General features: G+C 39.5%; 1 long non-coding RNA gene across 1 annotated transcript; it reads left to right on the top strand.

Moving 5' to 3' along the window:
- The first annotated feature begins 2006 nt into the window (after positions 1-2006).
- LOC134296994 (uncharacterized) lies at positions 2007-6758 on the top strand. Its single transcript, XR_010003748.1, has 4 exons — positions 2007-2072; positions 2717-2775; positions 4725-4765; positions 6563-6758. It is a non-coding gene; the product is annotated as an uncharacterized LOC134296994 (long non-coding RNA).
- The last annotated feature ends 270 nt before the right edge of the window (positions 6759-7028 follow it).

Raw genomic sequence — 7028 nt, 5'->3', positions numbered from 1 at the left:
AGATTTGAGAGTGACAATGATAAATACATAAAAACAAAACCGTACAGCCCACCCAACCAAACAAACAATTACAGGACCTGAGCAGAGAGAGGGGAAATAATAGAAGAAAAGAGAGAGAGGGAGAGAGAGGGAAAAAGAGAGAAAAGAAAAGAAAACTATACTAGAAATAAACATGAATCGAATCCAACAAACAACTTTACATAGTTACATGACCATAACACACATCTTTAAAATCAACTTCCATCTATTATGTGGTGTTTCTTATATTATTCCCTTTGTACTTCCAGTATCCTTATATCTCCTATCTTGTTTCTGCATCCATTTCTTAATTCTTTATTCTGAGACAATTCTATTGCCCTTCTTACTCATCTGATATTTCTTTATATTACAACTTTGCATTTCTCATTTTTAAATATTTTTTTATTAATTCCCAATCTGTTTTTTTTGTTTGCCCTGAATGTTTGATAATACGTATGTTAATTTATCAATATTCATAATTTCCAGAATTTTATTAAACCAAGAGTTTATGTCAGGTCTGTTTTTCGTCCTCCAAGTTTATCAAACTTTTTGAACTTGGGATTTTGATTAACATACGTGAGGTCAACCACACCATCAGACAGAGTAAGGCAGCTGCCTTAGACCACAAATTTTGATACTGTTCAGGCAGCAAGATAATTTAGGCCATGCATACACTTTCCAACTGTCCAAGAAAACCCCAATTCATCCTCTGCTGTCCCCGCTTTTTCAACTGTTTTTAAAACATCCCAGTTTTCCTCTCCATTTCCCCCTTTCTCCTCAGTTTACTACAATGTGAATGCAGTAAGTAGGGTTTATCTACCTAAAGTAGGAGTTGTGTGTGTTTTCCTCATTAATTATTTTTGTCCTGCTGTTGTTGTCACCCTTTTCTGCCTTGATACCATGATGATGATGATGATGGAAAGCATCCTCACCTCTGATGGGGTTATTGAGGGGAAAGGAGATGGAGGGTGCACCTACCACCAATGGTTCCCAACTTGTGGTCTATAGACCACCAGTGGTCTGCAAGAACTAAAATATGGTCTGTGGCCTCACCGTTACTATTATGGATAATAACACAGCCTAACCCCCCCAAAAATTTCCTTGGTGTCTTCATTTTTAGGGCTGTTCCTGGGGTTATTTGGGGTGCTGATTCAAAAAATTGCATTGGATAGACCACATCAGCTCTAGATTATTAAATAGGGTTTTCTGTGGGTGAGCAGATGGCAAATACTGGGTGGCATAGATGTTCTGTATTAGAAACTAGAACTAATGTGGTATGTCCAATGCAATTTTCTGAATCAGCACCCCAAATAACTAAACCGAATCTTAAGTTGACCAAAAATTGATTTGTAACTCTTTTGGCACTAATGTTGGAGAGTGGTCCCTGGTCAAAAAAAGGTTAGGAACCACTGATTTACACTGTATAATATTGACACCACTTTATTGCCATGGATCAATGCTATGGCATCATGGAAGTTGGAGTTTTATAAAGATTTTAACCTTCCTTGTTCTGGTATGCTGGTGCCTCACCAAACTACTACTCCCATGATTCATAACACTGAGCCAAGACAGTTAAAGTGGCATAAAAACACATTAATTCTACAGTGTAGATGCACGAAGAAGAAAAAGAAGAGTAGGAGGAGGAAGATGTGTTACTGTCAACCTGGCCATCAGAGTGAGGCGGGAGTGTCATTGTGTCAAGGCGGGAAAGGGGAAAATGGGAAAAGCTGTTGGCTGGAAAGGAGTGTGTAGCATGGTGATTATATTTGGGAAATATATGGTACATACATAGTTATTTTGATGTGTTTATTTTCCAAAAAACTTGGCATGGTTGGAGGATGTGTTCTCTTGGGGAAATTTTTCTAGGAAGAGAAGCTACAGAGGCTCTTTCTACATTCACAGTTCATTCATATCCATTCTTGTTGTTACTTCTCTGCCTCTGCTTCAGGCTTCTTCCACTTTCTTCAAAAATGTTTGTTTTCTCTTTCAGTCTCAATGGAGCTTTCATGACAACTGCAAGCCACACATTTCCTCTGGCCCCACCTCAGTGTCAGGTAATTGTATTTGAAATGCATCTTTAAGAGAAAAATAAAAATGTAAAGCATGCACTCACTGGGTTCACTACAACATTTTGGAGACAGGTGTTTTTATGGTCATTAACAAATCATTAGAAAAAATACAAGTGTTTCTATAACATAGATTCATTACACCACAGAAAATGGGAAATAGTTTTTCTTTTGGGGTGTGTGGCTATGGAATATTAATTATTGTAATAGATACACACAAAGAGAGTCAAATGCATATCTATATTGATAACTATTAGATCCATTTCTACTTGTAGACAATATATTTATCTATATCGAAACAATCATTCACACACATTTGATGAAATGCAAGTAAACAAGAAAATGTGGTGCTACAAATCTCACTGTTTTGTGGAAAGAAATCTTTAGACCAGGCAAGGGAAAACTTTGGCCCTCCCAGTGTTTTGGACTTCAACTCCCACAATTCCTAACAGCCTACCGGAAATTGTGGGAGTTGAAGTCCAAAACCCCTGGAGGGCCAAAGTTTGCCCATGCCACGTCTAGACTGAATCAGTAAACTGTAAACATTAACTGTTACTGTTTCTGCATTAATTCTGTTCTGTTAAAAAACTGTCATTTTTTTGTAAACTGCTACTCCTATTTCATCTCTGCAGTTCACACTCTGAGACCATCAGACATCAAAGCAATTGCTGCTATAGGAAGTTTGGGAAATGTGAGTACAATGACAAGTGTGTTGGAAAGAATTAAAGGTGCCATTCTCTTGCGCTAAAAAGGAAATCTCTTGGTAGCAACATGATATAGCTTGACGTGCTGGGTTACATTTTGGTTTTGGAACAAGAAAAACAACACAAGAGTGAGCCCCAAGTTCCAATAAAATCTTTGTCTGTCTCCAGCAGGCCTGTAGCAAGGGGGAGGGGGGTTAGGGGTTCAACACATAAACAATCTAATTGAAATAATTAAAAACAGCAGAGTAAAAACATTATAAAAATACATCAACCAGCATCAACAACCAGTAAACCAGGACATGTTGTAAAGTTACAACAAAAAAAGCAAAAAATTTTTTTTTGCATATAAATCAGGTGTTCTATCACTGAGCTACAATCCTTTCCCTTCAGTATTTCATAACCTGTTATACAGAAAAGCAGCTTGATGAATCTTACAATATCACACAAACTGCCAGATTGATTTTTCCCCACCGTCTGATTTTAAAATGTGATTTTAGGCTCCTCCTGTTAAGTTCACAGGTAGAAAATTGTTCAGAGTCCAATTACCAGAGCTACCAGATCACCCTGTCTAGCTTGACAGCTGAATTATCCCAGGAAGACTCGCATTATATTCTCTTTTTGGGAGGGATGGTTCTAGCAGGTGTACTTCTCTTCCTTTCCATCTCTAATTCTTAAAAGGGCACAATCATTTGTTATGACACTTAAATAGCAAAGACTATCCAGATGTCTCCCATTCCCACATTAAATCTCCTCCTTTTTCACCTTTGCACTCATCAGGTGTCATTAAATCTAAAATAGACTGAAATAAAAACCCAAAGAAGTGCTAATCCGTCTTTTCCACTCCATGTTTTTGTCACTTTCTTACATGAAGAATAATGGTCTGAGAGGAGGGATAGTGCCTCTTATCCAGGGAAGCTCTCATCTGATTCTCTTCATCATCTGGCATATTTTAAATGCCTGAATAGAGCTTTTATAATATCCCACAGAAATTATTTTAAGGATTTTATCCTACTTTTCAGCCAAAGAAGAGGCGCACTGAGTGACATACAAATGCAACGGACCCTTGATAATCTTTTGAGATTTGGTTTCAGAACCATCATCCATGGATACCAAAATCCATGGATGCTCAAGGTCCATTCTGTAGCAAAATAGTGTATCTTATATAGAATGGCAAAATCAGGGCTTGCTTTTGGGGATGCGGGAGACAGAGCTGGAGATGGTATTTTCAAACTGGATCACAGTTCTGGATCCAGTATCTGATCACAGATTATTTTCTTTGAACTGGATTATATGAGTCTACACTGCCATATAATCCAGTTCAAAGCAGATAATTTGGCTATCAGAAACTGGATTATATAGCAATGTAGATTCAACCTGAGACTGCATTGTTAGTATAATCCTTAAATAAATCACTAAAATGACTCTTTTATATCCAATGGAATGCAAGTCCATGCAGTGGATATAGGTTTAAAGTAATAAATTCATATCAACAAAACTGTTGACTTTCATTGTAGCCTTCTTTGTATATTGTCAGTACTTTGTTGTTATTCATTGATTAAAATCCTGAAGCTGGTTAATTCAAATTCAAAACAACAACTCGCTGCTCCCTGCCCCTTATTGCTCTCTCAAGGTTGTATGTTAAAATTTATGAATGACAAGAGTCTACTTTTCTGATCTGAAAACTGGGCACCAAATCTTCACTCATCCCTGCCTTACCCTTTAAAATTCCTGGTCTTGGCTATCCTTCTTGCCTTGTTTAGCTTTGTGGGTCTTCGTGTAATGCCATTTCTTCCCTGACCTCCTTTTCCTAATATCAAACTATCACTTGCGAGCAAGAAAGGGTTAGAGGGAAAGATGCAAAGTTACATTGTGTTGCCTTCCATATTTAAGATACTGACTGAAACTAGGTTTGTTTTATTGGGGTTTTTTTTAACAGACTGGAGATTCTAGGACAGAGCAGGCTGACCCCATCAAAAGGTATCGCTATCTATCATATTCACAAAGTATGTTTATTGCTTCCTCCAAAAGGACCTCAGACTTGCCATGTCTTTCAAACATTTTGGCTGCTAGGAAAAAAACCTTGACTATGACTAAGGGTAAAAACAGAGTAACCCGGGAAGGGGTTGAGCGGGCAGTGAAACCAAATGTGGACTGCTAGGCACCTTCTAGCAGTGAAGAGAAAGTAAAGAAAGGACATAATAGTCACATTTAATTATTTGAGAGGGCATCATATTGGAGTGGGAGCAAGTTTGTCTTCCACTGCTCTAGAGACTAAGGGTGCATATAAACTGTAAAATTAATGCAGTTTGACACCACTTTAACTGTCATGGCTCAATGTCATGGAATAAGAGTTGTAGTTTGTTGAGGCACCAGCATGATTTGGCAGAAAAGGCCAACATGAAATCATGGCATTGAGCATAGCTACCTCATCAGATGGCCAGCGGCAGAAGGACTGCAGTCTGTTTTGCTGCAAGGCATGGAGAATCTGGTGCCCCATGCCTTGCATTGCCCATATTGCCCACCTTGCCAGGAGGGCTATCAAATGGGGGGAAGTGTGGAGCATGTGGCTTTCCCCCATAGATTGGACAACACAGGAAGCCTACCATGTTGCCAGGGCAGCGGTGGCATGCCGGTTCCTCCCCTCTGCACCCATGGAGTCAGCACAACTTCGTTTGATGGGAGCTGGCCAGCTCTGTGGGTAACTGGGGCTAGATTGTTGTTTGCCACTGAATGAGGTTATAGGACAAGCGAATAAATGAAACCTAATAAATGAAAAGCATGTATGGGCAAAGATGGTGTATATATACAGTTCATTTCTGATTTTTGTTGTATGTTTTAAAAGAATTGGCTAAACATCTGAAATGGAAGAATGCTGTATTACACAGAGTATTGTGGCCTGGTCAGTTTCTGAGTGTTCAGAAGATGAATCTGGGAGATTTTCAGAGGGCCCAGAAAGAAATGTTTTGGAATCTTCTGGCAGCAATGTTTTGGTTTTGCCTGGTGGTTCCCAGGAGAACAATGAAGGCCATTTCCATGGGAACCTACCAGAAGTGCTATCTGAGGAAATTGAGGAAGATGAATGTTTGTCGAGGTCAGACAAATTAAATCTACATCAACAGAGCTGGCAAGTAAGGACTTGCACATAGGGACAAAGGAAATTGTGCTTCTAGTTGCCCCCATTTGAAAATGATCTGCTCACCCGAATTGATGACCATTAGACTAAAAAATTACTTCTACTTTGTAATGGTTTAGAGAAACTTGTGGGCTATATCTAAGTTTGTGTGTTTTGTGATTTATAGCAGCTATTTTGTTGTGATGCCTCATTACAGTCAGTGGCATTCTGAAACTTAGGAATGTTTTCAAAAGGCTCTGAAGTGTAGAGTAGAGGGAGAAATAGACAAAGAGGAAATAAAACTTGATATACCATTCACATACCTTGACTGTTGAGCTCTGGATGTGAGGGCGATCTGGCTGCGACATCTGTCACCCCATTGATTGCCAGGGTTGATTCGGCTGATCTGGCTGGCTAGGCAGGTGTCCCCTTCCTCCCTCACTGCTCCATGTGCGTCCCTCCCAAAGCTCAGTGGAAGAGGACGACGTCCCAGGTATAGAAAGAGAGTACCAAGATCTCCAGTCTTCAGTCCCGGGTATACGATAGCTACGCTCCCCTGCTAGAACCTCCAGACAAGCTCAAGGTCCATTTGTAGGACTGTTGAGCTCTTTGACTATTTTAATATACAGTGAGAAATACTAGTTCATGTTTCTCTTTTACAGTACAGAGACGGATCTTATTAAAGCAAGCATGAAAACACTAAAAGGTAAGTGTTAAACTCTTGCAAAGGAGGTCTTCACTGCCTCCCTCATACAATAACTAAGGCTCCACAGAACTCATTTTCCTGTTGATGGCCCCCTCCACAGCCATCAAGGCTGTGATCAAGGAATTTTGTGATCAAGGAATTTTGGAGAAGCATTGGGCTATGTGTCTATAATACCCAGAAATATTATTTCAGCAGTTTAAGGCATCATGTCGTGTAGTGGTGTGTACATTAGACTGTGACTCTAGAGACCAGGGTTTCAATCATGCTCAACCATGTAAACTCACTGGGTGACCTTGGGCAAGTCATCTCTCTCTGCCTTCAAAGAAGGCAAAAGCAAACCTGCTCTGAACAAATGCTGCCAAAAATGATACCTGTGATTGGTTCACTTTAGGGAAACCTTAAGTCAGAAATGAGTTGAAGGC

Source organism: Anolis carolinensis, chromosome 1, assembly GCF_035594765.1.
Source record: "Anolis carolinensis isolate JA03-04 chromosome 1, rAnoCar3.1.pri, whole genome shotgun sequence".
NCBI classification, from domain to species: Eukaryota; Metazoa; Chordata; class Lepidosauria; order Squamata; family Dactyloidae; genus Anolis; species Anolis carolinensis.
The sequence above is the reverse complement of the archived record's forward strand: the minus strand, read 5'-3'. Positions and strand labels throughout refer to the sequence as shown.